The sequence below is a fragment of the Tamandua tetradactyla genome, chromosome X, assembly GCF_023851605.1.
Source record: "Tamandua tetradactyla isolate mTamTet1 chromosome X, mTamTet1.pri, whole genome shotgun sequence".
In the NCBI taxonomy this organism is placed as follows: Eukaryota; Metazoa; Chordata; class Mammalia; order Pilosa; family Myrmecophagidae; genus Tamandua; species Tamandua tetradactyla.
Window position 1 is genome coordinate 75,198,031 of NC_135353.1, and position 26,946 is coordinate 75,224,976.

Below are 26,946 nucleotides of genomic sequence, written 5' to 3' on the forward strand. Positions count from 1 at the left end.
ATGGTGTTTTATAGACAATTTCACTAAACTGCAAATAAGTGATTAGAGAAAGGGGCTGATGTAACCTTATATTTGCCTAACCTTTCATAGACATTTTTGCATCTCTGATTCATAAAAAATGCTTGGTTTCTGGGTATCCTCAGATTTCTGTCACTAAAAATTGAAAATGAATGAAGACACATCCTCTTAAAGCACTTTATTTTTGCTCTTGTTAGGAGGATGTGTCTATAAAACACCATGTACTCATAGTGCTATGCACTGTTCCATTGATTTTAATAAAATGTAGTTTCCCTGTCATAACTTTTGAGTTTTTAAAAGAGTACTATCTTCTGCTCTGAAGCAAAGTCATGATGCAGAAGTCATTCTCCCCTGCTAGATCAAGAACTCCCTTGAAGACAGAGAAATGACTTTTTTCTTCTGAGCCTAGCACAGTGTTTTTGCATATAAGAGACATTGAACAAAATTTTGTAGAATTAAACGGAATGATTAAGAGAAAATGAAAACTGATGAGTTTGTCATAGTTTAATCATGTATTTCTCTTTGACAGACAATAATATGTGTTTTAAGTTTTTGAAGAAGAAAAAATGAGGCAATTTAAAAATTTGCATTAGGTTTTGTGGTATAAGGAAGGTGGGGATAAGAAAGGATTAAGAGGCAAACAAAATCTCTGTTGAGATACTTACACAAGTCGGTATATGATTTTAATTCCCACAGCATCCAAATGAGGTAGATGCTAGTATCCTCAGTTTTAAAATGAGGAATGAGAGGCTCAGAAAGTTTAGGCACATGCCTGAGGTCATTTAGTTGGTAAGCTGTGGTGCCAAGAGACAAACTCACAGGCCTAATCACAAAGCCAGTATTTGTTTTATTATAACACAGTGCTTATTTTTCCCTTCTTGCAATCTTTGTGATAGGCTGAGAATATAAAACTATATAGAAAGAAGTAATTTTGTGTAACTCATAACAGAAGTGCCATAAAAGGATATATTCATTTACCTTAGAAATAAATTTAGAAGTGTTACCTTAGATTTCAAATTAGAAGCATTGAGGAAGTTCATGAAAACTTGATGTCTTAACTTGTATCTGTAGTTCTAGATATTAGGTAAGCTAAGTGTGAAGTGAGAAATAGATGTTAGCATGTGCCTATAGTTCTAAATATTCGGTAAGCTAAATCTGAAGAAAGGCTAGAGCTTAGAAATTCATATTATATCAAACTATGGAAACTAGGTCCTTGCATTAAATTCAACAGCCAATCCCAAAGAACAAAGGAATCTTAGGATACCTAGGAAAGTGTGAACGGCTTCATACTGAATGCCCACTATCATTGAATCAAAAAATCATTAGGACCTAGTCTAAAAAAAAATGCCATCGTTTATAATATCTGAAGTTGCAAAGTATTTTGAGAATTATAATTAATTTATGTATTTGAAGAAATCTAATATACTTTGAGCACATACATTTAAAAAGCTTGCTAAATACTCAGAAGAAAATTTTATTAAATAATGGTGCTCTTTGTTTTTGGAGGAACACACCTATGATTTCATATGTCAGTGAGTCAAAAAAAAGATCCCATGTCTATGGAAGATACCCAGTTGCAAGGTTTCATAGTCAACTTTGAGGGAAGATCTCTCCTTGCTATTCCTAAGAAAACCAAAGTATTTTGTGATTTGTGGGAATTTCATAAAGACCCATTCATGAGATGGGGAGATATTATTGTACCCTTCAAATAAGAGGAAAGTGTTCCACAACTGATTTGTGAACTTATCATAGAGGGAAGCAGTAGAAGGTTCTCAAGTGTATTATGTCTTCCACACTAACAATTCACATGCTCAACCAGGCTTGATGTGAGTGCTTCCTATAAGTCACATGGCCTTTTCTGATTGCAACATCTTTCAGAATTGTATGAATCACAAAGTTAAAATTCTCTTCCTTAAACTTTTTTTTTGCATTCATGATGTCAATCTTAGCACAACCTAGTGAGTTTTTCAATTAAAAAAAAATAAAGTCATCTGAAGAGAAACAGTCTATCAAGATGACATGGCAAAAGTTTTATTTGTATGGGTATTACCATTGTCTCCTGGCAGAGTCAGGAGATAGAACAAACTGTGTGACACATTCAAATGATGATTCATCCAAAGTAAGATCTCATTCACGTTGTCTATGCTTATTTACTTGAGAGCAATTTTAAATCTCTGGAAGAGACTTAATTATAATGGCAAAGAGGAGTTTAGTTCAAATTTAGTTGTCTTTTCCAGGGCCACTGTCCATGTAGGGAGTCCAAAAGAGATTACAGTGCTGTCCGTATTTGTTGAGAAGGGTTCCATCACTACGTTCCAGGTCACCGCAGAGGGAAAAGTCCATGTCTAAGGTACTGCTTGCCCTCTAGTGGATGGAGTGTAAAGCTTTCTTGTTAATATGTGATAAACGTAAACACTAATCCTGGAAGAATCAAATTACTACCTCCACATTTTCAAGGGACAAACTTGACTACTACTGTTGTTTGTATGCTCTTCGAACACAAATTTAAATTGATTTAAATTTAGATTTCCATGTATGGCATGGGAAATCTTTTTCCAGATTATCAAAAACGACAGGTATTTTAAAAGTCTAATCTATACAATGAACTGTGACAATCAGTGAGGGAGGAAAAAAAGCTCTATAATGTATGCTTTATAGAGCTCACATTTTTCTCAGATTTGATATACGCACCTGAAAAATCAGTACAGAATATCTTTTTCTAGTATTAAATGCTCAAAACATCCTTTAGACGAGTTTCAGAAACAAATAATTATTTCACATCTCCCTGCCCCTCCATCATGTCAGCATGCCAGATATTAACAGAAATTTCTTGATGAGAATAGAGCATTAATGAGTTATGTCATGAGCTATGTAAGTCATGGAAATGGAGTTTTTAATAGCTCTGGACTCCAATGATATCTTTTAACTATAAATGCTTCTTTTAATAGAAGATTATTGATTTTCAATTCTTGGTGTATTCATGACAGTAGGTCTCTGTAGATCCAGGGTAAGTTAAATACCTTTAACGAGAAAAATATCTGGATAATAGTTACATAATTAGTATTAATTAAATAAATGTTGGAGTGGGTCAGGGTGGGGTAGAGTGAGGGACTGCAAGCATACCAGTTGAGCCAGCTAGCTACATTGATAAAATGTGCCCATTTTCTTATGGAAAACCCCCTAGTTTCCTCTTCTTAACCAACCCATGACCTGGCAATCCCTCTTTACTCTTCTATCATAGCATCTACATTATTGAATCATGATTATTTGTTTACCTCTCTCTCTGATTTATTAGACTCTGGGCTCTTTTTTGTATCTCCTCCAATGTTAAGAACAATTATGAGCACAAAGTAATCTTATAATTCAACAAAAGATTATTAAATGAAAGAATGGAAATAAATGGGAATTTAATGCACCTTGGAGAAATTTGTGATTAAGAACATGTATCAAACTTTAATATACAGAAAACTATTTTATCTTTCTGACCCTTTATTTCAATTTTTGTTGCAACTGTTTGTAAACACACAAGTGGATTTACTAAAACCCAAATCAAAATTGCATTCTTTATATTAACAATTGAGAGAAAACCATGTTCTCACGGTGTTTCACAGCATATTACATAGGAGAAAAACCAAATTAAGCCATGCAGTAAATTATCTGATGATTGAGCTGAAGAAAGTGATGATCTTTCGTCAAAATTTTAATACCGACATTCCCCCAGAAAATAGTGCCATATTGTTAGTCTGATGAGAACAATGATCTGTATAAAATTCAGACATTTAAAGGAGTAAAATCCATGTGCTTTGAAAGTAAGAATTTTTGTTTAAATCATAAAAATAAAAGATATGGGAATAAAGGGAGCATCTAAGTCCTCATATTTGTGACTACAAAGTAGCAAGGGCCTTTACTAATGTTACAAGTATTAATGAATAAGCTCCATGGGAATGCACTAGAAAAAAGAACTTTTAGTTGGTTGCCTCTAACATTTAAAAGCACAAGGATATAATGTTTAAAAGTGAGCAAGAAAAGAAGGAGAAAGAAAAGAAATGGAAACAAAAGGAAGGAAGGAAGAAAGAAAGTAAGGAAAGAAATAAGAGAAGGAAAAATAATATGTAGGGCAATGGAGCATGGGATTGATACTTTAGGAAATAAAATGTGCATATAATCCTTATTTTAGCTAACTCAAAAATGCTTCCTAAAAAGAAATAAAATAAGAATAAAAAATAAAAAGGAGAAGGAAAGGAAAGACTAAAACTCCATGAATCATTTCTATACTCATTTTCTCTCCTTGAATGAAAAGAAGTTGTCTTAAAAGTGGTAAAAAAAAAAAAATCTTAAAGCATTTGTTCTCTGTATGACCCTGATTGCTGAGCATGACATGGATACAAAGAAGGAACCCCTGGGAGTACAAAAAGGAGGTGTCAATTGAGCTAGTTCTCTTCAATACACCGTCATTAACAGGAAAAGTGGTGCCCATTTTTTTCTTTCCCATCTCCGCAGGTCCTGATCACTCACTAATGGTCACAATATTAAGAAAATCAAATAAGATAAAATAAAAAAAAATCCCCAAATCCACAAATCTTGGCAACTGACCTAAGGAATTGGCGATAACCAGCTTTTCCCTTATATTACAAGCAAATGAACACTTATTAACTGGCACTTTGGTGCCAATCTCTTGGAGAACCTTAAGACTAAATGTCTTACCTTTCCTCTCCTCTAGCTTCAGGACTAGATTGGAAGCATTGGACTAGACCACCTCCTTCATTATACATTAAGCTTAAGGAATGCAGGGATCCAAATGTTCTTGTACACTGCTATGTCCCAGGGCTTAGAGAACTTGATGATACATACTTGGATGCAATAAATTTTGGTTGAAATTAGTGAAGAAAACATCCCCACTGGCCTCCTCTTCTACTTACGTCATTGTCCTTATTTGGGTGCCACTTTGTCCACACTGGGAGTTAAGAAGGCTTCTCTTATGTACTCATCATACAGCATTAGCTCCTATGGGAAGCCAGAGGGAAGATAGCAATTCAAAAGAATTCAATAACAACAGCCAATAGTTCACTTCCCCCAGGTAAGTCCTACTCAGAAGGCCTTTATTCCTTTCACTAGAAGTCACAGTTTCTGGTTCTGTTGTGTGACTTTTTTTCTTGAAAAGGTGAAATACCTGTAGAAAGGTAGAAGCTTTGATTTTCAGGAGTTTAGCTGTGTAGCTACCTACTATAAATGAGGACATACTTAATAAAGAGAGTGCTCAGTAAGCATAACTACTGTGAGGCCTAGTAGGTACATGACAAATGTCCTCTTATTTGAAGTCCAATCAAATCCATTGATCATTTTCCAAAGTTAGCCTAATGCTTTTTTTTCACAATGTGTAAAGCATGGCAAATAATCAGTATTGGAAAAAAAATAAGTGTGTGTTTCCTGAGAAGAGAACTTAGAGATAAAACACCAATGTCTGTAGTTAGACATCAATAAAAATGCAGCCAACATATCCACAGGCACTGTGCTAAGAGATTTCCATGAATGATCTTATTGGCAGCATTCCATTAAATACAGATAACATAGGTTGTGTTCCCTCATTCTGTTCCCATCATCAACCCTCAGACACAGACAATCCACAGGAGGTTGCAGTGACAGAGGTTTTGTGACACAAATTGAAAATTTTGATAATTTTGTTAAGAGTGGCTATTTTGAACAACCAGTTATATGTATCTGTCTATCCATTTGATGTTTGTTGCTCATCTATATCTCCTAGGCTTTATGAGGGTAACACAAAGAAATAAGATACTTTCAACAGAATTGAAAAGCTAGTGAGTGAAGAAGAGAGGTGCATATAACAAGAAAAGGTGCATATAAAAATAAGAAAAGGTAAGAAGGAAGGAAGTGAAAGAGGGTGTGGAGGAAGGTGGGAGGGGCAAAGCTGAGTATCAGCAGAATAAGAAACATATTCATTTTATAGATTCCAAATTGGATAACTGTTTTTTTGTGGTGTGGAGGGTTTGCTTTCATATCCTCTTGTTTGGACACAGTCAGTGAGCATGAGAACTTGTCTATAAATTCATGTGAGTATCACAGAAATGAATTCATTTGAAATCTCATTAATTGTTCTGTCTATACTTTCACAGATAAAAAATCCCTTCTTCCATTTTACAATCACTTCATTTTTTACCAGAAGCTTCCTTAGGATCAGAAGAGCTATTCTAAAGATTTGTCTAAGATACTCGAACTTAAATTCTGAAATGCAAGCTACTTCAGAACTTTTCTTCCTCTTTGTTCAATGACAATAATCTCCAGTGGAATAGCAATAAATGATTTCATTTCATCAACTGTAGTGGATGCTTGGGTGGTATTCAGATATATGACTTTAAACGTCTTGTTCCTTTCGTATTCATTTTTTGCCAAAAGATCACTTCTTTCTGTCTCATTTTTAAAGAAAAAAATGTGCAAGTATGATACTGAAATTGGAGTTAAATGCAGCAAAGAAATCATACCTAAAATGTAACAGTGCTTTGCTGATGTTTCAAGTACATTACACTATGCAGCCAAGTTACAAATCCATCAAGTCTTTGATCCATACTTTTAAAATGTGTAAGGTACCTTTATAGACCTAAAGTTCAATAGATATGGGAACAAAACAAAACAAAACCCAAACACTCTCTAGAATGTATGCATTAAGATATATATTTATGTCTTCCTTTTTAGTTAGGCAGTTTTTTTCCTACCATCTAATTTTTCTCTACTGTTTTAGAAATGTGTTTCTCAACTTTTTAAATCTGAAGAGAAAAATCAGCATCTCTGCAAATTAATGGTACCTAGGAAAATTAAAGAAACATCTTCTTTCTTGATTTTGGCTTATTAAAAATGCAGTTATTTATCAGCTTCCTTAAGCCCCATGCCCTGCAAAAGGGAAAAGTTTCACACTGCGATTTCAGGTAGGCAGCCGTGACCTAAAATCTTTTCCCAAAGCAGAACATGGGGAGTTCTGCTAAAAGTTTGAGGTGTAATGATACAGATATCTCCCTCTGTCTCTGTAGCAGAGGCATATGTAGGCAGAATGGCTGTGGTATGTATCATTAGGAGTAAATAATATTCATCCTCAAAAATACACAAAACTTTATTTTCTTCCCATTCTTGTCATTAAAAAGTGAATGAATGCTGAACATTAAAACATTTCAAAACATTCAAAAACATATCAAAAAGAAATGTATAAAAGAGAATGTATGCGAAAGGAGGAAGGGGTGCCTAAACTAGAAAATGTCAATGTCTCCTGGGAAAAATTGAGGATCCATGGTAAAAGAAAGAGAAAACTGGTTTTTGTGCTTTTGTAGCTATATTCCCAGCATCAGTCAGAATGGTTTTAATGTTAAAACACCCCCTAATATCCCAAGAGCCCATGCTTTTCAGCTTGTAAAACTTAGTAAACATGCAAGTCTAGAAGGATTCAAGTGTTCTTATTCACATAGCCAATTTACAGCGACTGGCTATAATGGAGAAAGTATCATCTTGTAAGCCTTAGGGTATCTAAGAGTGTGGGAAAACCAAAAGGCAGTCTTTCATTTTTGCTTTACTTACTCTTACAAGGCAGGTAGGACTACATAAAAGGAAGGAATGTAAGAAGCTCACACAGAGGATAAAAACATGAAACATAGTTCTCTGACTTTTCTGTTTCTGACTACTGGTTTTTCTATCAATATTCAGAAAAATATATATTTTTCCCGAAACTTGTGAATATTTATAGCTTTTCTCTTGGTTGGGAAAAAAGTTTCAGACTGAAAAAAGAGAAGTGTCTGTAGAAATTAAAAACAGAACACAGTGCATTCTAAATCCCTTACAGCTAATCTCTTTATAAATGTGAACATTTATTCGTTGATGACAGGTGTTGCAGTCTTTCAGCAACCCTTGCAAAATAAAAGACACAGACGCGGACACTTCCTGCGGAATGAGTTACACAGACACACACAGAAGACAGACAAGATGACTGCAGCCCCGAAGAGCTCCAGCTGCTTTATTTTATATCATTTCTCATAGCTTTTTCGCTGATTATTTTCAATCTAGCCTCCTGGATATCTGGGTAGCAAAAAGGGAACATTCCAAACTTCGTGTGTGAAAGTAGGAACAAAGCAAGTCTGTTTGCATACCTGTTCCTCCCCTTCGTCCCCAGATAAAGCTCACAGCTGGGAGCTTGCTGTTTGCAGCAGACCTCCTCAAGGCCAATTTGAAGCCAGTCACTCCCAATAAATTCTGCAGGTTTTCTGTTAACCCTTTGGCTCCTACAGACAGGCAAGAACATATTTTTAAAAATAAGTGAAATCATTAATATACAAATGTCCAACAAAGTTTGAATTCTAGGTTACCTCCACAGGTGCCTTTTGGGAACAATGACTGGTAGTGGCCAGTGCAGGACAGAAAAGGTTGAACCCAGAGCAACTGATATTTAATGTGGCCAAAAGGGGAGTCAGCTCAGCAGAAAACAAAATCCAAAGTCAAATAGAATGGGCCCTGCAGAATTGTCACAAGGTTAGTTAATGTAAGCCGAATAAGAGACCTTTAGAAAGGTCTCATACACCATGTGTCTGCTCTGTGCTACAAACATCACAAATGCTTCTTGGATGTGGCACATTGCATTTGCCCCATTAAGCTTGTTGTACCTTTTCTCACTGTTGTGATAAGAAAAATCCTTTAGTGCATTTTACCTACAGATGCCCTCTTGCTTTTATAACCCAAAAGGAACAGCTACAAACCTGCCAGAGGCACTGCTTGCCCTGCAGGTTTTTCTCTTAATATCCATTTTAGCTTATGTGTTTATACACTTTATATTTCTGTACCATTGCTCATTTCAACCAAAATGGATTTTGAGGACATATATGTTGTATCAAGGGAACCCAGGACAAATTGGGCAAAATGAGACTAATTTTATCATGCAGGGGATGTGGCAGCGGCAGTAAACAAAAGAGCTGCCACAGAACAGCAAATTATAAAATCCTAGCCCACTCCTTTTAGAGTCTGTCCTTATACCCCTCACTGAGAATGCACCAATGTTGTCCTCTGCCCTTTAATAGCAGAATCATGACATCCTGATATGTTTGCTTTGGAACTCTTATAATGCCTTCATGAGATGATGTGTGTAAACTCCATGGTTTATAGATAGAGTAACAGAAAAGTCACAACACTCTTAGCTGACTTTCTCAGAATGTTAAAATATATCTTTTTGCACAATAGCAATGGCATTGGCACTTGATTGCAGAGCTCTGGGTTCTGAGGATGCAGATATAACAATTCCCAGGGAGGCGTCCTACGACCCTGAAATGTCACTGAAATGGCATGCACACAAATACAGGATGAATAAAAATTCTGTTCGTATTAGCAACATTATAAATGGGGAACTGTTCTAGTTTGCTAGCTGCCAGAATGCAACACACTGGAGATGGATTGACTTTAATAGAAGGCAATTTATTTAGTTAACATAGTTCTTCAGAGAAAAGGCAGCTAACTTTTCACTGAGATTGTTATGTGGGAAGGCACAGGGCAGTCTCTGCTGGCCTTCTCTCCAGGCCTCTGTGTTCCAATAACTTTCCCTGGGGTGATTCCTTTCTTCATCTCCAAAGGCCTGGGCTGAGCTGCTAGTGCTGAGATGAGGTGTGCTGAGCTGTTTGGGCTGTGCTACATTGTGTGCTCTCATTTAGGCATCAGCCAATTAAGTCAAATATCATTCATTGTACCAGGCACACCTCCTAGCCGACTGCAGTAATCAGCAACAGATGAGGTTCACATGCCATTGACTCATGTCCACAGCAATAAAACTAGGAAGCTTCACCTAGCCAAGTTGACACTTGAACTTAACTACCACAAGGAACTTTGATCATATGCATGAGGTTGACATTATTGTATCTTGAAAATGCATTCCAAGCAGAGATTGACATCAGTACAAGCAACATTAACTAGCGTTCTCAGAGAGCTGAGCACAAATAGGCAGGGGAAATGTCAAGGAGTGTGGCACATCACAGTGTGGTCATGAAATAAGGAAACAATCCTAGAGGCAGCATCTGGGATAGGTAACAGCATTTCAGGAAAATGGAAAGTGAGAACCATTATCTTAAATCCTCAGTCCAATGGTGTATTGGTTTGCTAAATGCTGCCAGAATGTAATATACCAGAAATGGAACATCATCCTAAAAAGGAATTTATTGAATTATAAGTTTACAGTTCTAAGGCCATAAAAATGTCAAAACCAAGGCATTTAGAGAAAGAAACCTTGACTCAAGGAAGGCAAATGTCTGTCACATGAGAAGACATTTCCTGGCAATTGCTGGTCCTTGTTCCTGGTTCCATTGCTTCCAGCTTCTGATGACAGTGGTTTCCTCTTTAAGCATGTGTGGACCTTCACTTAGTTCCTCTGGGATACAACTCTGGGTTCTGGCTTACTTAGCCTCTTGTGGGAAGGCACATGGCAACATATGCTGGGCTCTGCATTCCCTAACATCCTTTGTCTAGGCATCTGCTCTCTCTATTCTCACTCTAAATATCTTCAAATATCTACATCTCTTTCAGCTCTGATCTCTCTCCAAAATGTTTCTCCTTTTAAAGGACTCCAGTAAACTAATCACAACACACCTTAAATGGGTGGGGTCACATTTCCAGCTAATAAAAAGGTCACACCCACAATTGAGTGTGTCATATCTTCATGGAAACAATCCAATAAAAAAGATCGCGCCCTACAAATTTTAAATCAGGATTAAAGAATATGGCTTTTCTAGGGTACACAGCAGTTTCAAACTGGTACATTCAACCCTCTGAACCCCCAAAAGAGAGGTTCTTCCCATATGCAAAATACATTCATTCCATCACAATATCAAAAATCCATTAAGCCATGTCAATAACAATGCAAATACCATACTAATTCAAATACAGTACAAAATCTCATGAAAATCGGTTACTAGGACAAAAAATTCTCCTCTGCATGTTGACCTGTGAAACTCAGAACAAGTTATCTGCTGTCAATACACAAAGGAGAAACAGTCATAGGGTATGTGTTTCCATTTCCATAGGGAGAAATCACGTGGAAAACAGGGGTCACTGGACACAGTTCTGAAAACCTACAGGGCAAACTCCATTAGATTTCAAAATCTAAGAGTCATTTATAGAGTGATGCTTCATCCTCCAGATTTCAGGGAGAAGCAGTCTCATCCTCTCTAAGGACCTCTTCTCTCCAAATACTTGGATGAAGCTTGCAAACTTGGGGAACATTGGGGGAAGCAGCTTTTCTTAGCTCCACCCTATCCAAGCATCAGGGCAGGAACTGAACTCCCTTTGATCTCCAGGGCACACACTCAATCCCCCAGAAAAATGGGGCAGCAGCAAAGCTTTCTGTAGTCCCCAAAGAATGTGCTCCACCCTCTTCAAGGCCTGAGGCAGCAAAACTCTTTCTGAACATCAAGGCAGAAGGCCTGCCCTCTTCTTTCAGAACAAACTCACCCTTCCTTGGGTGGGTCTGCTCCCCTGGCCTGAGATTTCTTGGATTCAGATGTTAGCTTCCATGGCTCTGCCTTAAATAATTTTTCCTTCAATCTGTTTCTTTTCTGTCCCTTTTCATCCAGACTCACAGTGGTTCTATTCATACAGATCTCACAAGAAATGTCTTGGTTTTTCATGCAGTACACAGGGATCATATCCATAAGACAATAGGTCTTTTCACAAATCCTTTCTGAATAGCTGCATCACCTATCTTCATTTGTCCTAAAATGGCTGACTTCTTCCACGTTGGGTTAAATCCTCACATGAGGCCTTATTCTCTGTGGTCTCTCATCCTGGAAGCCCTGAATTTTCCAGACCATCAATTTCTGGTTTATTTGCACTCAAAGGTCCAATTTTAAACTCTTCTCTTTCCTGTCACATTTTACTATAAGCTGTATGGAGAAACCAGGCTGAATTTTCCATATATTCTTTTGAAATCTCTTCAACTAAGTACCTCAACTTGCCACTTTTACATTTTTCCTTCCATCCAACAGTAGTACTCAATTTTGCCAAATTCCCTGCCACTCTAAAACAAGGGATACCTTCCTTACAGCTTGTAATGACACATGCATTATTTCTGTCTAAGGCCTTATCAGAAGTATCATTAGGGTCCATATTTCTACCAGCATTCACTTTAAAGCAATTCAAGCCTTATGTATCTAGTATATCATAAAGCTTCCAGAATTGTCCCCTTATCATTTGACAAGATATTTCAACAGTTTGGTAACTGGTGCCACAACCTGCAATGATTTGCTAAATACCGCTGGAAGGCAATATACAAAAAATAGAATGGCTTTTAAAAAGGAATTTTATTAACTTATAATTTTATAGCTCTAAAGCTATAGAAATGTCAAAACTAAGGCATTCAGAGGAAGATAACATGACTCAAGGAAGGCTGATGACAGTCACATAGGAAGGTATGTGTCTGGTGTCTGCTGGTCCTTGTTCTCAGTTCTGTTGCTTCCAGTTTGTTATGCCAATGGTTTTCTCTCTAAGAGTCTTTGGGTCTTCATTTAGCTCCTTTGGGACACAAATCTGGGTTCTGGCTTGCTTAATATCTTGTGGGAAGGTACATGGCAACATCTGCTGGGTTCTGCATCCCCAAAGTCCATTTCTAAGTGTTTGCTTTCTCTGTTGACACTCCAAGCATTTTCAAATGTCTGTGCCTCTGTCATCTCTGAGCTCTGTCCAAAATGTTTTCCACTTTTAAGTGACTCCAGTACACTAATCAAAACACACCTTAAATGGACAGAGTAACATCTACATCCAATTGAAATGTCACACCCAAAATTGAGTGTGCCACATCTCCATGGAAACAAAAAAGATCACACCCTACACATTAGATCAGGATTAAAGAACATGACTTTTGTGGGGTATGCAACAGTTTCAAAGTGACACAAGGAGTGAAGTAAATTTAAATTCCAAAGGAAGCAAATCTTGATAAGAGACAGAAGAAGAGATTCACTAATGTGTGGTTTAAGTACTAATCCTGCATATATAGGGACTTGAATACTTGTACTCTCTGATGTTGTCATTCTCATCATTATCGCCATCATCATCATCATCATCATCATCATCATCAACTTCATCATCCTCATTATGCTCCTCATCATTAGAGTAAAAGTTAATCATCCATGATAATCCTTCCCATGACCTAGAGTATAGGATGCAAATCTGTGGACCAAAGTGCAAAAATTCAGCTTCCTCTGCCTGGGAATATAGCAATAAGAACCCCTGGTTCCTGCTAATCACATACTTAATATTCCAATTTTCTTGAAGGTTCAGCAACATTCCCTTAGTACCAACTCTCATTCTTTTTCTAAGTTATGTTCTTTGCAGCAGAGAGATAAGGTCTGAAGTGGTAGCTACAGATGGATAAAGTGGAGGTAATAATTGTCCTGCAGCAGCAAAGAAAAAAACAAGGGAGAGTTAGGGTAGCTGCCTTGATCTTTAGGGAAAACGTATTCCCTGGTGTGGTGTGTGTGTGTGTGTGTGTGTGTGTGTGTGTGTGTGTGTATGTGTGTACATGTGTGTTGGGAAACAGGGAGATAGAGGAACATAGGAAGAGAAGAGAATTGAACTCATCATTAACGTGCTAGAACTGGCTCCAACTTTTTCATCTGGTAGAGCAGGCAAGGGAGTTTAATCAAATGTTTGCTACTCTGGTGCAGTTTATTTCCACTTCACATGCATAAGCTGTCTAGTCTCAACTTCATATTGACTCCCAATGTGGCAAGAAGTCTGGATATTTAGAAGTAAAAATGTTTCCTTAGGCCTATGTTATTGTCTGGCATGGGGATAAACATAAGTTGATTCCACCAAATTCCTAATTTTAGTTTTATATTTGATGTGTGAAACTTTTAAAAAGATAAAGGTTGATATTCATAGGTTACTGAGGCAGTTTATGCTGCTCCCTTTTAGTTGTATTGTTTAATTTGCATTAACCAAGGAGTCATTTGAGAAAAATTATGTCTCCAGTGTCAGAGTGTTGTGCACAGTGGCATTTCACATCTTAATAACATTCTGAAATAGGCCCAAACTCAAGCTCTTCACCATGCTAGAGAAATGTCCTTGTTTAGAATGCTTAGTAGAACAAAATCATTCTGATGATTCCTATCAGTGAAAAGTATATGTACTATATGTTATCTTTATTTCTTTTTCCTCCATGCTCTTCAGGACATGACTCACTTGAGGAAAAAAGTAAACAAGTAAACAATGTGCTTTCTCACCATTAAATTTCAATTGGAAGGCGAATGAACTTGAGTTTAATAAAAAGACATGTAAAAATGGACTCTTACTGAAACTCTGACACTTACCGGGTGTATTTCATAACATTCCTAGGTTCTTACTTGCCACCTGCCTTTCTGTCAACCCTTCAAGTGATTCTCTGAAAGGGGCAGCAGAGCTGAGAATCAATGAAAGTAAAGCATTGATAGAATTTTCTGACTCATTTTCACCTATTTTGCCCAGTGATGACAGGAGTTCTGAAATTATCATTTTCCATCACTTTTACCAAAATATGATCCATTGTCAATGCACTGACTCTTGAATTTATGAAGAATTATGCTGCATTATCATAGACTTAAGAATTTGGGGTTCAAGAACATAAAATATTTGAAAATAAATTTTGATAACCCCTTGATGATGCAAAATGTAAACAGGGATAATAAAACAGATAAGTTTTATAGAACTCAATTCCATTTTTATCTCCCTTTCCTCTACCCTTTCACTGTCCAGTTCCTTCCATCAGACTTTTTCCAATGTATTTCTTGAAGTTCTTAGACTTCAGCAGGTTGGTACTATCATTTCTTTATCAAAGGAGGTTGATATCGAGTTGCATTTTTACAGCTGACCTTGATGATCCATTTTCACATAATCAGTTGCAAACACCCTAGCATAAGGGTCTAAAATATCCTGAATGGCCCTGTACTCACTGCTAAACACTGGCTGCACTTAATTAAGGAGCCGAGATACCTCTAAATGCATTTACAGAGTAAAGGAGACCTTAGTAGCATATATAACAGCTTGTGTCTGAAGAAATTATGAAAGATGATTCCTCTGAGGACTATTTCTTCATCAATGTTCATGTCTAAATCAACACTAGCCCTGAGATGACACTGATGGTGAGTGAAAATATCTGTGAGTTGTCTATTTCAGTAGTCTCCGGGAAGAACTGTAATATGGCTCTTTATAAATAACCAAAGCTGTTCCAACCTAAGGAAAGCAGCAAATTGGAATTACCTCTGAACAACTGAAATCTCCATATTCAACAACTCACATACATTTAGATCTTGACATTATCCCAGAGTTCAATAATCATTTTTGTTTTACTTTGTCTTTCTACTTTGTTTGTTTATTGCCAAGTTCAGCTCAAGCAACTGTTCAAGCCGGGTCAGAAGGGGCAGTGGGAGATTGAGAAAAGACGCAACACAGAGATTAAGAGAAAGCAGGAGCTAGGTGGTTCATTGCCTGACTTAGCTCAATGACAATGGCCATGAGAAGCCAGCACAAGTTTATTTTATACTGTTTAACAACAGAAATCTAGATAAGGCAGTGCAGTACATGAGGAGGTGCTTGACCTAATGAATAGGGATACAGAATTTTCTTGAGAACAGAGTGAACAATTATTAGCTTGCTTGAAACTGCAGAGATAGAAGTTTCTCACAGTAAGGCCAGATTAGATAAGATGCAGCCCAAGCCAGACTTATCCCACTGGAGACCAAGGGGCCATGCCTCCAAGGTTACTCTGATGTGGATTTGCCAGCAGTCAGAGGCCTGCTTCATGAAAAACCTGACCCAGGCCCCAAGAGTTTGCTTATTTACTTCCCTGCTGTAAACTGAAGAGACTGTCTCTTAATTAAGGATTCTATTGTGTATATGTGTGCATATATGTGTGTGTACTCAAATACTTGAAATGATTTCTTAGAAGTTTGTCAGAAAAAGTACAAGAATGAGTAAGCCTCAAGAAGATGCAAAATAAAAATTAAAATAAAAATCCCAAATAACACATCCTTTTAGAGAGAGAAGAAATTTCACTTTACCGAAAATTAGATTCTTGACTCATTCATTTATTCATTGAATGATTCACTTAAATATACGTTTATAACAGGAATTATGTTGGCTGTGAGAGCTTCAACTGTGAACAAAACCTCTAAGTGTTTTGACCTCATAAAAACGGATAATAAACAAGAAACAAGTAAATACATAAGAAAATTATAGATTGTGATAAATGTTCTATAGGAAACAAACAGATTGATAAAAAGTGACAGAACTTGGGGTGGGACCAAGAGGTAGCTGAGATGTTAAGAATGATAAGGAGTCAGCCACACACAAAAGAAAAAAAACAGAGGGAAGACCAGAAGTAACTGCCTTGAGGCACCAATTGGTTGAAATTTTCAGGAAATATGAAGGAAGCTTAAAATGATTTAGGGCAATGATACACATAATCCAGAACTGCATCTCATACAGATATACCAAGGGAAAGCTTGGAGAAGTATATGGTCAGCCTCCACAAACTCACGTTTAGGCAGGGCCATGTCTCACTTCTGTTATTCTGAATTTCTTATCCATGAATTGCTTGAACCATCTTGAACAAATTTACAATAGCTTCTGTTACTTTTTGGGGGTATAATGTAACTTGGTGTTTGGTTACCTGCACATTAGAATACTGTCTCCTTTTTATTTATCTGAAACTGACCTCTTTGAATCTTCAAAATTCACTCTTTATTTCTATCACTCGGAGACATAAGAGATGTGTCTGAAAAAAAAGAGGGGTCTGTTCTCATTTTAGTCACAATATAGACATTTACTTACTTTAGAAAAATTCACCTCTGATCTTCATTTCATCCAGACTGAAGACTTCTGATGCCATTTGCTTTGTTCTTAAGTGTTTATGCAGTCTATCTCCATATTTCTGTGGCCTGAAATGGTGGACTTCCACATAAAAAGAGTTCATGCAGTGTATTTGGTCATATCTGAGGAGTGCAAATGTCTTCCAAGCCCACAGAACACTTTCTGCATTTAGCCCAACAATTTGAACATAATATCCACCTTTGTGACTTCTTTGGATTATTGCATTAAAGTTCCTTGTTTGCTAGTTAAGATAGATTATATATTAAGTCACTATAAACCAATAAGTCCTTAGGTAAAGCCCCCTATGAGAGAACAGAACACTGGAGAAGTTTTAGGAGAGTGACTGAACACTCAGATATGGGAAATTAGAGTTTAATTTCTGGCTCAGCCTTTTACTTATCTTGTGAGTCAGACAGTTTCTGCAGAGGGGTGCAATATATTAGTTCAAAGTAAGGTGCTGTATTTATACGGACTTGATTAGAATCAAGGCTCCACTAATGACTATCTGGGCAAATGACTCTCATTTACCTCATCTGTAAAGTGAAAGATATGACTGTGTTCAACTCATAAGTCTGTGGAGAGAATCAAATGAAATAATCTGTATGTAAAGTGCTTAATCCACAGTTGGTCCCTAATGCAGTGTTGCTTTAACTGCTAAACTTGCTGAACCATTTTCTCCTATCTGTAAAATGGAAACATGAGATTTATAACCTGGTGTTTATAATGGAAATAGAATGATTTAGAGATGAATATATTTGGAAGCTGGAAAGGATATATAGAGGAGCAGGAAATAATCCCTTTGTGGATGATGTGCTGCACCACTCAGATTCCTTTTGCAATTGAAGAACCTATTCTCTGGGCCTGCTGAGAGTACTTCAAGCTGTCCACTTGCAGCTTGAAGCCTTCTTCAGAATTTCCTCGGTCATATCTAATTTATACCCCCTTTTCCTCAGAGCAGTTTACACGCAGTAGGGAGGGTCACTTTGTCAAATTTAGAACATCTCTGAAGGGCCATCTCGGCTTCTTAAGTTCTTATGGGATCAGTTGAGGACTTCACTAAGATTACTTCCCAGCCCAAGTTCTCTTTCTCAGTCTTGCTCTCTTCCATTCCTTTTCTCAGGTGGATAACCCAAGAGCATTCTCCAATAAACCTTCTATATTCTAGACTCTGTAACAGAGACTTCCTAGGGAATTCAAAGATGTGTCCTGTCCCATTAAAAACCGATCTGGCATCTTTACTTTTGCTATGCTAAACTTATTTCCAGATATCTCAATTTGGTCATATTTCAAGCTGACATTCACATAGAAAATTAAGTCATTTTTTGAAGTAATGCTTTCACTGTAAAATAAAACATACACAAAACATCCACATGTAAACACAAATAACAAATATACTTTTAAAAAATACAGTTATCCCTTCCTTATCACAGAGGGTGCAGCACCCCCACAATCTGGAAAATTGGCTTAAAATTTTTGGCCTTCCCTTCCTACCAGAGAAGAAATCTGAAAATTTTCCTTTTCTTTCATGGGTGTTTACAGTACCTTATTGTAAAATTTGGGTTAAGTATTTGGTCATAGGGTATATGTAGGTCAAAGTTAAGTTAAAATATCATATGAAAAATGAATTAAAATATGAAATAAATGTGAAAAGCTTTTTTAAATGAAACAAATTTAAGAAGAATAATATTTAACATACTGCATGAATAACAAAAGACACCTTAAAAAAATAGCCCTTGAAATTCCCTACTGGTACTCACCATTAGGCAAGGTATTTTCTAACCTTTGGCACAAAACACTGTTGGAACCAGTCAAGGAATAGTGCTTGGTTCATCCATGTGTCCTTTCTTTTCAAAACTCCATGGTTAGCAGCTTTATATGTCAGGACTGTCTTTATTATGAGCTCTGTGACATTGGCACAAACTGGTAGGGTTACCCTATTACTCTTGGCTTCAAAACCTAGGGGTCACTTCTCCTCTTGACTGATATATGTCCTCTGAGGCATTTTATTTCCAATATAGGGTGATTTTGTCAGCACTGTACATCTGCTCCAGTTTGTAGCCTTTCTCATCAATTAGTTTCTTCAGGGTTTCAGGAAAGTCCCTAGCTGCCACTTGATCAGCAGATGCTGCCTCTCCCATTACCTTTACTTTGTGGGCTGAACCATTTTTACAAATCTTCCAACCATCTTTTTCTGACTTGAAAATCCATAGGAGTATGTACTTCACCTTCATTTTATTTTAGGAAATCAATATAAAGACAGACTTTTCTTGAAAGATGCCAGACTCTTATTGGAATGCCTTTTTTATAACAATACTCCACCCAAAACAGTGTTGCACTTCCTACATGACAGAGGTACAGATCTTGTGGCTTATGCAAATGTTTTGCAGTTGTTGGTATAGCTGTACTAGTACCTTTGTGAACTCACTTCTGTTTTTTTTTTTCCTGATATGCCTTATGGACAACTCATTAGCACAGTAATGGTAGCCAACTATAGCAACCCTTCTGCCTGAACAAAGCATATCTAGCAATTCTACTTTTTCCTTCATAGTCATCACTTTCCTCTGTTCCTGGAATGAGCTGAGACTCAGCATCAAGGGATTGAGAAAAACCCTAGAATGAGCTGAGACTTAGCATCAGGGGATTGAGAAAACCTTCTTGACCAAAAGGGGGAAGAGTGGAATGAGACAAAGTGTCAATGGCTGAGAGATTCCAAACAGTGGAGAGGTTATCCTAGGGGTTATTCTTATGCATTAAATAGATATCTTCTTTATTCAAGATGTAATGGAGAGGCTGTAGGGAACTGCCTGAAAATGTTGAGCTGTGTTCCAGTAGCCATGTTTCTTGAAGGTGGTTGAATAATGATATAGCTGTCACAATGTTACTGTGTGATTGTGAAAACCTTGTGTCTGATGCTCCTTTTAACTACCTTGTCAACAAAGGAGTAGAACATATGGAATAAAAATAAATAATAGGGGGAACAAATGCTAACATAAATTTAGTTTGAAAGGCTAGTGACCAATGAAAGCGAGGGGTAAGGGGTATAGTAGGTATAATCTTTTTGTTTTCTTTCCTGTATTCATTTTATTTCTTTTTCTATTGTCCTTTTATTTTTTCTGAATTAATGCAAATGTTCTAAGAAATGATAAATATGCAACTAAGTGATGATATTGTGAATTACTGATTATATATGTTGATGTTTTATTTGGTTTATTACTTTTTTAATTAATAAATAAATTTTAAAAATGCTTACTGTACAGGTAATATTATATATAACTGCAAACATTTCATGTATTTATGAGTTACCAAACTCTACAAAAGGTAGTTAAAAGGAGCATCAGACACAAGGTTTTCACAATCACACAGTAACATTGTGACAGCTATATCATTATTCAACCATCCTCAATGTAAAGATATCTTTACATTTCTAGACTTTATGTGTTGCCTGCTGCTAATGTTCCTTGTGTAAACTTTCATATTTCACTTAATTTAACATTAAAAAAGACATCATGCATATTTATGGTATTAAAAGATAAAACACGTTGACACTATATGGTACTATGCGTATATTTTATTCATTTCTGTATTTCTAAACTTTTCCTGTCTTGTATGTGGACTTTGTATGCTGTCTGTGGCTTCCATAAAACTTCCTAAAAATTCACATTTAATTTCTTATGCTTTGAGAGACTATTCTGGAGGTCACTCTTACACATGCTTCAGTTAGACGTTGCTACCTATCATAACTTGCCAAGCCCCAACCAAAACCATTTCTGCCAACCCTAAAGAACACCTAGGGCAATATATAAGATTCTACAAAGGTCCCATATACTATGATAACTTTCCAAAACCTACAACCTCTAGATGGGTACCTGGACCATGTAAGTCCTCAAATGCAAAGGTGCCAACCCTTCCAGGACACCAGCTAGTTCCATCCCCCCTATTCCATATTATCAATAGCCCCTTCTAACATGAAAAAGTTAGAATGGGCATAGCTCAAATACCCCTAAAGTGTGGGAGAAAGAGCAAAGTTGATGTTGGTGGTACACAGAGAAGGTCGAGTTTAACAAATGAGCATAAGTGTTGAATCATTATACTGATTTTTTTTTAGCCTCCAGGACTTTAGAGCAGCTAGAAATAAAAATCTAAATTTGTGGAGTTGTAACCCATACCAGACTCTGAAATCTGTACTACATCTAATAGTGGTGATGCACTTTGAAATGCTTATATATATATATAATTTAAAGAGAAGGAGTATAACAGAGGAGATGGGATTTAACAAATGAATATGACTGCTGAATTATTATATTGATATTTCTGTTGGTCTCCAGTGTCTTAGAGCAGCTAGAAGAAAAAATGAAAAATTGTGGAATTGTAATCCATACCAAACTTAAATGTGTTCTATAATTACATGTTAAAATATACTTGGAAATGTATTGCTTTTTTGTATATATGTAATATTTCATAATAAAAAATGAATAAAAAAAGAATGAGAGAAAGATCAAAGGTGATGGTGGAGTTATACAGAGAAGGTCGGGTTTAACAAATGAGTATGATTTCTGCATCAGTTTATTGATATTTCTTTTAGCCTCCAGTACCTTAGAGCAGCTAGAAATAAAAACCTAAAATTGTGAAATTGCAATCCATACCAAATTCTAAATTCTGTTCTATAACTAATTTTTGCAATGTACTTTGAAATGTATTGCCTTTTAATATATCTGTTATTTTACACACAAAAAAGAGAAGGAAGAGTATAGTAGAGAAGACGGTATTTAACAAATGAATACAACTGCTGAATCAATATATTGATATTTGTTTTGGTCTGCAGTGTCTTGGAGCAGCTAGAAGAAAAAATGAAAAATCATGGAACTGTAACCCATACCAAACTTTAAAATCTGTTGTATAACTACTTGCTAAAATATACCTGAAAATTTATTGCTTTTTGTACATATGTTATTTTTCACAATAAAAGTGTTTAAAAGGCCAGTGGTGGCTCAGTGGCAGAGTTCTCACCTGCCACGCCAGAGACCCAGGTTCTGTTCCTGGTTTCTGCCTATGTTAAAGAAAAAAAAAATGTTAAAAAATTTCTTATGCTGATGTGCAATATGTCAAAACTGTAGTAAGGAATGTCACAATGTGGAATGGATAACTTCATTATGAGGTAAACACCATAGTAATGTCAATCCATGTCACAAAATAGAACTTTATCAACTACCCAGAAGCCCCTCCATGTGCCCCATCCTAATGACAGACCTCTCCACCCAAAAGTAATGATGAAACTATTTTACTTCCTCACACTTCTTTGTAGTTTTATCACACAAATGTATATAACATAGTTTACTCATTGCTGGTTTTTTCCACTTCATATATCTTTTGGGTCTCTTTTAATTTACAGGCTTTTACTTGATATTTTTATTGTCCTTTATTACTTATCTATTGTAGAACTTGGACCATTTGTCCTATATTTTCTCACCATCTAGATTTTACTGATTTCATTCTCATGGTGCTGTTTGATACATTTCTCTGACCTCGGTATTTCCTGCAAACTGGTAACTGGATCCAAAATCTTCATAAAATTCAAGTTTAATCCGTTTGGCAAGATAAGACCATGATGAATCTTTCCTCAGGGACACATATAGTCTGACTATCTCTTTTTGTTCTTAGGAGCCCTAATGCTCATTGAATACATTTATTAATTCATTGGGTTTTTAACATGGTGATATTGCAGTTCCATCATTTTGGTTTCAATTATTGGTTGGAATATATACATAAAGAGACACTTTCCCACATCTACTAATTGGTACCCAGCTGTAAAATTTATATAGGAAAGAATGATAGCCCATTCTTTTGTGTACCAGAAAATGAATTGGCTAACTATCATGCTTTTTGGGTGCTAATTACTGTTTATTGATGTTATTATTAAATAATGGATTTAAACATATTTAATGGCTTTCAAACCACTTTAATTACTATTCTTATTGAAGTTCAAGATGTTTCATATCTGCCGAGTGGGAAACTCTTCCATTTTACTCCTTAGTCTAATTTGGCATGATCACCATGACCTTTTACAGCTTCTTTCCCATCTGATGTGGCTAAATATTTTAAGTTTATGATATACATTTCCTACCCTAGACCTAAAGTCAGTCTTTTCTCTGAAAAACTCTTTTCTTTTGTAAGGAAATGGTATTTTAAAACCATAATTTGGATGCTAAGGATGCTAATTACTATAGGGTTGGCCACTGTATCTAGGTCTAGAAAATTACATAGCAGATGTTTAAATGAAATATAAAATTATGATTGTATATATTGTATATATATTGTATATTTATGTTTTGCATGTAAAATATATGAAGTATATAATAAATAAAATATCAAATGTAGTTATATAGTATATTATATATAAAACATATAGTATATAATTAGAATTTTAGGTTATTAAGCATAATTTTCTATCTTTGTGTGTATATATGCATATAATTTCCTATCTCTTCATTAGTTTGTATTGATACTTCCAATTCAATTGAAGTAAAATTTTTAAAAAATTTTTCCATAGTATATTACATCCATAGTTCCTTTTTTCTACATGAAGAGTCTTGCTTCTCAAAAGCACAGAAGATGACAGAATCCAGTTATCACATAATTGCTCATTGGCTTCATCCAATAATACATGACACAGTCCCACAGCAATAATACTAAGGCTACCATCCCAATATAGCTCTTGAAAATGGTTACATTTCTTCCATTTGTTCCCCTTATCTCCCCTCCTTTTCTTTATAATTGTGCTATATCTACATTGATATAGCATATAGTCATTATATGCTCTTTGTTTTGGCTTTCTTTTAGTCTCAATTCTGCAGGTAGTTATGTATTTAATGATCACCACTCATCTTTAGGCTGCTGTCCCTCTAGTAATTTTGGTTATCTAAAGCTTAGTTCTTAGATTTCTCAGAAAGTGATCATGGGAAAAAAATTTCTTGAGTCCTTGAGTGTTGATAACATTTTTGCCCTTTACATTTCTTAAAAAATATTTTTATTGAAATATCTTCACACACCATACAGTCCATCCAGCATATACAATCAATGGCTCAAAATCTCATCTCATAGTTGTGCATTCATCATCAGGATCACTTTTAGAATATTTGCATCACTCCAGAAAAAAATGCAGATAAAAAAGAAAAAAATTCCGTATCCCTTACCTCTCTCTCTCTTTTTGACCACTAATATAGAAATTTACCCATTTTTTTTACCCTTTATCCCCCTATTATTTATTTATTTATTTCCCTTATTTTCACTCATCAGTCCATAGCCTGGATAAAGGGAGCATCAGCCACAAAATTTCCACTATCACATAGTCACATTGTAAAAAGTATATAGTTATATAATTGTCTTCAAGAATCAAGGCCACTGAAACACAGCTCAACAGCATCATATACTTCCCTCTAGTCACTCCAATACACCATAAACTAAAAAAGGATATCTATATAATGCATAAGAATAACCTCTAGTGTGGGCAAATGCCCAAAAGTCAAAATGTTTCCATAATGCAGATAAGGGTGTGGACCTTGGAACTCCTGGTCCTACCACAGCTCAACACCGTCTCGGTGAGCACGTGATTATCTGCAGAAGGAAACATTTGAGCTTTGTACAGCATGCCTGAGAATAATGTTGATGTGGCAATCTGGGCAAAAAGCAACTTACTGCTTTGAAACTTCTCAATAAATATGATGAGGAACTTACTGCTTTTGAAACTTCTCAATAAATATGATGAGGAACTCAGGGTAGAGGCTCTCAGTCCTTGAGACTGTGAGTCCCCTGTTCCCATCTTTAAATTTTCCCTTGTGTTGTTTTTTAAGTTCTGCATTGCCTTCTATTCAACCTCAGCCTTTGCTGAGCACTCCAGGATAACCTCTTGACTCTGAAATCTCTCAGCTACTGAAATTTTATTTTGTCTCATTTCTCTCTTTTGACTTTGTTCAAGAAAGCTTCCTCAGTCTTATGATGTGGCCCCCAGCTCATCCCCAGGAGTCATGTCCCATGTTGCCAAAGAAATTTACACTTCCAGGAGTCATGTACCACACTGCCTTCTCCCTCAAGCATACTCACATTCAGCTTCATTCAGTGTACTTGTATTTACACCCCTGGGAGTCATGTCTCATGTATGGGGGTAAGGCATTTAGTTCAGATACCTAAATGGCTTAGAGAAGGAGGCCGCATCTGATCAACAAAAGTGGTTTTCTGTGCATGACGCTTAGTTATAGTTATAAGTAGGCTTTGCTTCTCCTTTGCAGGAATAAGTTTCATAGGGATGGGGAAGATCAAGAGCTTGGCCTACTAAATTGGTTGCCCCCAATGCTTGCAAGAATATCAGGACTCCCCCAGTCGGGGAAGTTTAATATTTCCTCTTTCTCCCCAGTCCCTCCAAGAGGGCTTTGTAAATAAATGTGTGCTCTCTGCCCAAATTACTGTGAGATGTATTGGGACATCACACTGACCTGTGCAAACCCACAAGATCTCACTGTCTGTTCAAGAGTCAAGGTAATTACAGTGTTCAAATAAATGACCATACAAGTTAAATTCAATATTTTGCTACCAAAAACACAAGTTTTGCACTACATAAACATCTCTTCTTTTGGTCTCACGCAGAAGTTGTGGTTTTAAAATATAAACCATATCATCATTTACCCTGTATTCTGATTTACCTTAGTCCTATAAAGATCAGCTTCGTTGATATCTCTAGTCAAAGTCTGATAACTTTTTCACCTTTTTTACAGTTGTTGTAGGTAGTAATGCTGACTTTCATAGCTTCAGGGTTCTGACTCTGAGTCTCAAGTGTCACACAAATATCTGAAGTTCCAGGAAATGACTGGGTTACCCATAAGTAGTTCAGTATCTCAGAATTTAGAAGTAACAATTATAACTCCAGAATAGAAGGGACTCTGTATAAGCTTATAATCTAGGAACCTTTACAAAAGGCCTTAACTGGGTAACTTCTGCTCTTGATTTCAATTCTCCAAATTTCTATAATATAGTTAGTCCATATGATTGAGGCATGACAATATTTGTCTTTTTTTCTGACATTTCATTCAACATACTGTCCTCAAGGTTCATTCAGCTACTTGTATGCCTCACAAGTTCAATCCTTATTACAGCCAGTCAATAGACCACTGAATGTATACACCACAATTCCCTTTTCCATTCCTCAAGCTATGAACCCTCCTTAGGCCACCTCCATCCATTGCAAATAATGAACACTACCACCATCAACCCCAGTGTGCAGATGTCCATTTGTGCCCCCACTGTCCTTACTTCTAGGTACACAACTAGCCATAGGGTTGCAGGATCATATGGCAACCCCACCCCTAGCCCCATATGGATGCAACCAAACTACCTTTCAGAGGGGCTGCACCACTTTGCTTCCCTACCAATAGTGAATAGTTATATCTCTTTCACATTTTCGCCAGAACTCATATGTCTCTGTTCATTTTTAAGCAGTTTTATTCAGACATCATACAATCCAATCTTAATGAAATCAGTGGTCCGCAGTATAATCAAATAACCATGTCTTCACCACCGCAATCTTTATAAGCACATTTCCTTTTCATCTGCAAAGAATTCCATCCCCCTACCCAATATTCCCATTTGTTGACATTTAGTTTTGGCATAATGCCGTTGTTAAATTCAATGGAAGAATATTACAATGTTACTGTTAACTCTATACCCCAGTTTGCATTGATTATATATTTTTCTTTGTAACATCCCATATTCAACAACTTAAAATGCTGACATTCATTTGTTCTCCCTCATGCAAAAATATTTGTGTATTTGTACATTTAATCATCATCACTGTCCACTCTAAGCATTCCTAAGTTATACTGCTTTAGTCTTTATCCTCTATCTTTCCTTTTGGTGTCATACATGCCCCAAATCCTTCTCCCTCAAGCATACTCACATTCAGCTTCATTCAGTGTACTTGTATTATTGTGCTACCATCAGATAGTATTGTGCTATCCATTTCTGGATCTTTATAATCAGGTTTGTTGTACATTTTGTCCTCCTTCAGCACCA